At 38.6% G+C, this 8039-nt stretch overlaps 1 protein-coding gene across 1 annotated transcript in view; it reads right to left on the reverse strand.

Annotated features, from left to right (window-relative positions):
* The window catches only part of PKHD1 (PKHD1 ciliary IPT domain containing fibrocystin/polyductin), a 595384-nt gene that overhangs the window by 220963 nt on the left and 366382 nt on the right, over positions 1-8039 (reverse strand). The window lies entirely within an intron of this gene.

Raw genomic sequence — 8039 nt, forward strand, 5'->3', positions numbered from 1 at the left:
AAACACAGTGAATATTTCATGTATGCCAAAGCATTAAAGGTTATTTTCTGAAGCTTAGTAGCAATTAAACAGGAATTAAAGATATCAAATGTTTCTACTTAAAAACAAAGTGCCATAATCCATAATCACTAGCACATGTGAAAACTTTGTTTTTCTCTTTACATGCAAAAATTTTTAAGGAATTCTTTTTTAAAACATAATTCCACTTCATACTCCAGGAAACAATGCAGGTTTTAAGGACCTGCTCAAGCAAATTCACTTTTCATAAACTGTCTTTTCTAGCCTATGCCTACTTCCCTAGCTACAAGACTGGCCATACCTTCCTGCGGAGAAGACTGCGTGGTTGTAAACCAAACTGTTTCCCACTTCCTCCTGGGTTCACAGTTAAACTACATTTCCCAGCCCCCATCGCAGTTAGATGAAATCATGTGACTCAGTTGTAGCCAACAATGTGTAGGCAGAATTGAAGTATCTCCAGGTGTGGTCCATAAATTCTCCTGCGTGTTCTCTCTTGCTCCCCCTGTCTACCATGATGTAGATGTAGAACAGTAGTTCTCAAAGTGTGTCGTGATCCAGCATCATCTGCTTATCCATCAACGCATAATCCCTCCCATGACTCCCACTTTGGAAACAGTTCCAATGACACTTTGCACATATTTACATGACAGCACTACAACGCACTGTTGTAATTATGTCTTTCTCCCCCACTGTTACTTCCTTTAGGGAACAGACCATTCATGTTCTTTTTTTAAATTCTCAGTGCTTACTGTAACCTCAAAGATAAAAATGTTAAATAAATGTTGCCTAGATCTGTTGAGTTTAGTCCCCCACATACCTTAAATTCAAGAGTTTATAAGTGACTGATACAAAATGAATGATTAGGTTAAATAGACATAAATAAATATATTTGCTCTAATCCCATCTCTGGCACTTTTAAAAACATTCAAGCAAGAGACTGAAATATCTAGAGAATGTTCTATGCTTAACAATATATTTTATGGGCTTTTAAGACGACTCCAAAAGCAGGATAAAAATTATTTAAAGCAAATACCTTTAAAAACAAGAGTTCTACACAAGTGGCCTTTATGTAGTCTAACTAAACTTACCAATGTCTGATTGTTGAGTCTGACTGTACAAAATAATTGTATTAATTCAATAAATGCTTTCTTTCATCCACAGAGTACTCACTTGAAAAAAAAATTAAAGTCTCATTTGAGCATACATCTCAGTTAAAATATGACAATTATACAAAACATTATAATTACCATTATGATCTTTACCACATACCCCTCTTAGAAGAAATTTTCCCTTTTAATTGCCCTACCTACTCCAAATATGCCAACAAATTTCTCATGAATCACAAATAGCCTAATTATTACAGATTCATGAGGTCAGGGACCAGAGCTGCCATCCTCACTTTTTTTTTTTTTTTTTTGCTCAGCCCTTAGAGCAATACCTAGCACATAGTAGGTGCTCAGCAAAGAATATCAAACACATACACATACACACACACGCACATGTAAAATCTAATAACTATCAGAGGGAAGTATAGGATGAAGACAAGAGCAGAAGCTTTGCTCTTATTTCTAGTAAACTTTGTCTCACACTTATCATTTTTAGCTCTCTTGGATCCATCTATCTGTCTTTTTTTCTTTATTCTTTTTCTTCCCACTGATATGCCAAATCTTGGTGGGTGATGGTAATTCAAAGATGAGTAAGGTATGTTTCCCACTATTAGATGCAGACATATATAAATGCACAGACATTGTGTGATATATTTGAAATAATGATATACTCCTTTATTATAGGTAAGTTGACCCCTTCTTCTTCCCCAGCTATATCAAGTTAGAAAGTCTAGCAATATGCCTCTTCTAACTAAATTCTGCTAAAATAAAAATAAATATACGCCCTATAAATATTTTTATAAAGGAATTCTCCTTGTATCACGATAATACTCAGTGGTCACAGCTATGATTCCTAGTAACACAAGTGAAAAAATTCACCCCACTGTGGCCTCCAGAGTAGATCAGCTGCAGGCTCAACCATACCAATCCTCAACCACATGACAGCTTGCAGAAATTTTTTTTTCCTTTCCAGGTGAGGAAAGTTGGGATCAAAATTTCGTATTCTCTAGAAGTAACATCCTTTCTATGAAATTACTCAAGACATTTCAGAGTAATCACTCAGAAGTAGTTACTTGTACAACCTATTTAATAAGCATAAATGACAGACCGCCTCTAAATTAGCTGTGGCTCAATGCTTGCCACCTTGCCCTGACTTGGTCACAGCTATTCCATCCTACTCTGTCGGTGACCAATCTATCCTACTTGAGAGAATGAGCACTGGCATATGGAAGGAACCATCTGGAATTTCTGTTGCTCGATAGGAGGCTGATGGGGGAGCTGATCTGGAAAGAGACTCCAAAAAGAATTAATGAGTTCCAGATGTAATTAAAGATTGCTATTCCCCCCAAAGGGGCTCAGGACTAGCCACAGGGTGGTGAATCTTGGTTCCGAATTACACCCCCTTACCACTTGTCCATCCATCAAGCACTAAACATCCACCATCTTTATGCTAGCATCTTTTATAAAGCAGTGTTTTTGTTTTTTTTTCTGAAAGGGTGGTATTTTGACAATTAGAAGAATTAATATTCAGAAATAATATCTGGAAAGTTAAAGCTAAAGAAAAATCATGTGAATTTCCTCGTACACCAATACTACAACAACAAAAAAGCTTTAGTCTTCCATAAACACATGAGCGGCCCTCAAAACCATAGAGCCTGAGCCAAGCTGAAAGATAACTCTGGCAGAGGGCAAGGGGTTCTTTTATACCAAGAATAATTTGAATACCATAGTTACAAAGCATTCCATATAATTTCAACACCAAGTTTAAATTCACTTTTTTTTTCCCCAGCAAAGTCAGAGAATCAAGGTCACTATTGTGTAGCATTCCAAAGGTCTGACACTTGTCTAAATCCTATTGAAATGAGATCAAGGGTAAAGGGCACAGATCCTGGGAATAATGATGGGGTCACATGAACAGGCATAATTTAGGGCAGGCAAGCCCAAGGCTTGTATGGCATTCACTGTATCAGGCCCCATAACTTAGGTGGAGAAGACAGTTTCCACTACAACCCTGCTATTGTAGGGAACACAGCCTATAACAACTTTGGACATAGCTCAGACTTCTGAAAAAGAGTGATGGCATGCAAAGGCAGAGCAAGACATACCAGGACTATTTGTAGGCTCATTATTTTCTGGTACCCTCTATAATTAATGGGTTTGCTTCTACATTCAATCTTGTCCCCAATATTTTCCTAAAAACATGTGAACCAAAGGAAAAATAAATTTTAATACCATTTGAATGACTATTCAATGACTTAATTTTCCTTTATAAAAAGAGAAGAATATTTTTTAACTCAAACATGACTACTTTAAAAACTTTAAATAAATATTTTAAACAATGATTGGTGGTGTTTTCTTTCCTTTACAGTATTGTTTAACTTTCAGAGAATCTAATGATTTTATCTGAATATTCTAGCTACCATAATTTATGAGGATGGCTGATACAGCCAAGAAAAGTACTCCAAAAATAGATTAAAAGCCATCATACATAAATAGTTCACAGGGTAAAGGTTAACATGATTGAAAATGAGTGTCAAGCAGACTAATTTACTGAGATGCTGGTATGAGATTCTCAAGAGTTAATTCTCCTATAGAAAAGCTGAACAAAGACGGGCTAGAAGATAAGGATGCATTCCTTCTGTAACTAAACTCTTTCCAAAGAGCTGCTAACTTTATACCCTTCCGTTTTCATCAGATCCACACAGGTGGCTCCCTTATTCTCCTCTGCCTTTTTTTTTTTTTTAATTGGGTCTTAAAAATAGGAAGAAGAGGTAGTTTTGAAGGTGCCCAAAGGCACATTATTCAAGACTGAAAACCAGATTCATACACCTTAAAGAAAAAGCATCTGCCTGCCTGGGGCAGAGAAGGGGAGGAAGGGGAAGGAGCAGATAAGGAAAGGGGGAGGGACAGAAAGAGAGAGGATATAGATATGTGTGTATTTGTGTGTGTGTATGTCTGTGTGAAGGGAGAGGGATACAGAGAGAGAAACCGAGACAGAGAGGAGAAAAGAGAAGAAGGGAGGAGAGAGGAGGAAAACAACTCTGTTCCTTTTCACCTTATAGAGAAGAGGCCAATTTAAACTTTGGATAATAAATTCCCACTGCACTCCCTACATACAGACTCTCTGTTTCACACATAGAAACACATAATTCCCATAGTAGAATCAACATTTTAAATTATGATATTTTAATTGATCAATAAAATGTTTAACATACAGTGTTTATCTCCTGCTCTAGTCTATACCATCTGTTCTTCAAAATTATTGTGAATCTATTTAATAGGAAGGTTTTTAAGTAAAATTACCAACTGTATCAGATCCATCCACTCTGAAATGAAAATACCAGAAGGTGCTGCTGTTTTCATAAAAATAGAAATGACTCTCTGTCTTCTCTCATTTCAGGCTTCCTTTGTTTATTTTTAATCTAGATAAGGTGCTAAGCTGCTGTTCCTCCATAAGATCCCAAAGAATTCAGAGGGGCAGACCTGGTGTAGCCGTTTGAACCAAGGTCTATAGTCCTTTGATTGCTCAATTGATTCAAGCCTAACAAAAAAAAAAGGCCTGGGATTTCTAGTTGAAACGTACTGGGTAACTGGCTGCATCTAAACAAAAAACCTTGCAATCCATAGAACACCTATAAAAGAAGAGTATACATTTTGATAAATTTTAATCGTTATCAAATAGAGACCAGTTAAATATTTCAACATGGGTGAACCCTGGCATTACGCCAAGTGAAAGAAACCAGCCACAAAGAACCATTACATGATTCCATTTATATAAAATGTCCAGAATAGGCAAATCTATAGCAACAGTAGGTTAGTGGTTGTCTAGAGCTGGAGGATGGGGACAGAGAATTGGAGAGTTACAGCTAGAGGGTACAGGTGTCTTTCTGGGACAATAAAAATGTTCTAAAAATGATTGTGGTGATGGTTGCACAACTCTGTGAATATATTACAAGTCTTTGAATTGTACACTTTATATGGGTAGATTGTATGGTATGTGAATTATGACCCAATAATATGCTAAAAATTGAAATATCTTATGTACTAATATGGAACAATCTTCAAATTATATCTTTTCAAACAAAATGCAACACAGTATATAGTACGTTATCATTTGTAAAAGGAAGGGAATTAGAATATTGTCATGAATTGAACTGCGTCCTTCCCCCTGCCCCCCAAAACATGTGTCAATTTGGCTAGGCCATGACTCCCAGTATTGTGTGATTGTCTTCCATTTTGTGATCTGATGTAATAATCCCAACCTCTATGATATTAATGAGGCAGGATTACAGGCAGTTATGTTAATGAGTTAAGACACAATCTACAGGATTAGGTTGTATCTTGAGACAATCTCTTTTGAGATACAAAAGAAAGAAGCAAGCAGAGAGGAACGGGATCTCCTATCATCAAGAAAGAAAAGCTGGGAGTGGAGTGTGTCCTTTGGAACCAGGTTCCCTGTGCTTAGAAGCTCCTAGATCAGGGGAAGATTGATGACAAGAATCTTTCCCCAGAGCTCACAGAGACAGAAAGCCTTCCCTTGGAGTTGGCACCCTGAATTCAGACTTCTGGTCTCCTAAACTTTGAAAGAATGAACTTCTGTTTGTTAAAGCCATCCACTTGTGGTATTTCTGTTATAGCAGTACTAGATAACTAGGACAAAATTTTGTATCAGGAGTGGGGTGCTGCTCTAACAGATACCTACAATGACGAAGTGGTTTTGGAAATGAGTAATGAGTTGAGGCTGGAAGAGTTTTAAGGTGCCTAACAATAAAAGCCTAGATTTCCTTGAAGAGACTGTCGGTAGAATTATGGATGTCAAAGGTAATTCTGGTGAGGGCTCAGAAGGAAGTGAGGAGAACTGTAACACCAGAGATGGTGCAGATGTTGAGAGGAAGCAGCAGAGAAATGGCACCAGCAGAACCAGGAAACCCGCATAAGACAGCACAAGATCTGACCCATGGAGCAAGAGAGCTAAGTGCCTTCAGGTAGGAGGCTCCCTGGTGGAGTATGATGCCTCTGGGCACTTGTCAGTGAAGCTTGCTTTACCAACACACTGAATGAGAGAGCTGAGCACCTTCAAGCTGAGGCTTACTGGCAGAGTGGCATACCTTTTGGCACTTATTGGTAGAACTAAAGAGCTTTGTAACACTTGCCCAAGCAAGGCAGAGGCTGGGCTGGCCCAAGAGACCTGAAAGGCAGAGAGGTTAAGGAACCAGGAGACAGAAGCTGAAGAGACAAAGAGCACAGGAAGCAGACCTGCCTCAGTCTCAAAGCATGGAGCCATGACCTCTGAGACCTCAAAGGAAGGAATCACGACCTGCTGAGTCTCAAAGGGTGGGGCCAAGGCCTCCTAGGTTAAAAACGGTCAGATCTTCACCAACTCAGTCCCAGAGTGTGGGGCTGCCATTCACGAGTGCGAGGGGGGTGGGGCCAGATCCACTGTCCAAAGCTGAGAGAGTGTGGCTTCAATGCCCAAGGAGCAGAAGAACAGGGACTGCCAGGATCAGGGTAGGGCTGCCACTCAGATGGACTAGGAGAATGGGGCCACCCAGATCCAAGGGAGCACAGTTGCTGTCCCAGTAGGCCTGAAAGGCAGAGCTGAAGCACAAGGTTGAAAGGCCTTCACCCATAATCCAGACAGTGTGGCCAACACCTAGATTTTGGAGGGTACGGACATTGCCTAAATGGTCTCAGAGAACAGAGGATTATTTTCAACCCTTGAGAACTAATTTAATGTATTCTGCTGAGTTGCTTGTTGCTTGTTATTCCTTCTTTCCCTCCAATTTCTCCCATTTGTAATGGAAATACCTACTTTGTGCCATTCCACCACTGTACTTTGGAAATATAATTTGTATTGTAGATTTCACAGATGAAAAGAATGTTTGTTCCAGGATGAAATTTGTACTTGCAATTGATTAAAGACTTTGGGGATCATATGATGGTGTGAAAGTGTTTTGCTTGTGACAAAGACATGAATTTTGGGGGGTCAAAGCATGGAAACTCATGGATTGAATTATGTGCCCAAAAACTTATGTCAGCTTGGCTAGGCCATGATTCCCAGTATTGTGTGATTGTCCTCCATATTGTGATCTATTGTAATTATTCTGTGCATTGTAAATCCTAACCTCTATGATGTTAACGAGGCAAGATTAGATGCAGTTGTGTTAATGAGGTAGCACATAATCTACAGGATTAGGTTGTATCTTGAGCCAATCTCTTTTGAGATATAAAAGAGAGAAACAAGCATAGAGGAAAGGGACCACCTACTGCTAAGAAAGAGCTGGGAGTGGAGTGCATCCTTTGGACTTGGGTCCCTGTGCTGAGAAGCTCCTAGACCAGGGGAATTTTGATGACAAGGACGTTCCCTCAGAGCCAACAGAGAGAGAAAGCCTTCCCCTGGAGCTGGCACCCTGAATTTGGACTTCTAGCCTCCGAAACTGTGAAAGATCAATTTCTGTTTGTCAAAGCCATCTACTCGTGGTATTTCTGTTATGGCAATACTAGATAACATATATGTTTTTAATTTCGTATATGCAGCATAGAATTTCTATGGAAGGATACTCAAGGGACAGATAATGTTGTTTCTAGGAAATGAAATTGCGTGGCTGGAAAATAGGTGAGAAAGCAGAATTTTCAATTAATATTCTTTTCTGTCCTTTGAACTTTATAAAATGTATTGTTTACTAAAAAATTAAACATTGAAATAGAAATAGATCGATTATATATATATATATACACATATATGATACGTATATATGCGTGTGCATATATATATATATTTCTTTTTAGTTTGCTACAGGCAAAATCTTAGTTGTGTACATGTGAGATTTTTTTCTTGAATTTTCTTCCTGTCCTTGGCACACTTGCAATTTTGTTCTACTGCCGTGAAATAGTTAGGTGTGAATCTTTACTTAC

Source organism: Loxodonta africana, chromosome 1, assembly GCF_030014295.1.
Source record: "Loxodonta africana isolate mLoxAfr1 chromosome 1, mLoxAfr1.hap2, whole genome shotgun sequence".
NCBI lineage: Eukaryota > Metazoa > Chordata > Mammalia > Proboscidea > Elephantidae > Loxodonta > Loxodonta africana.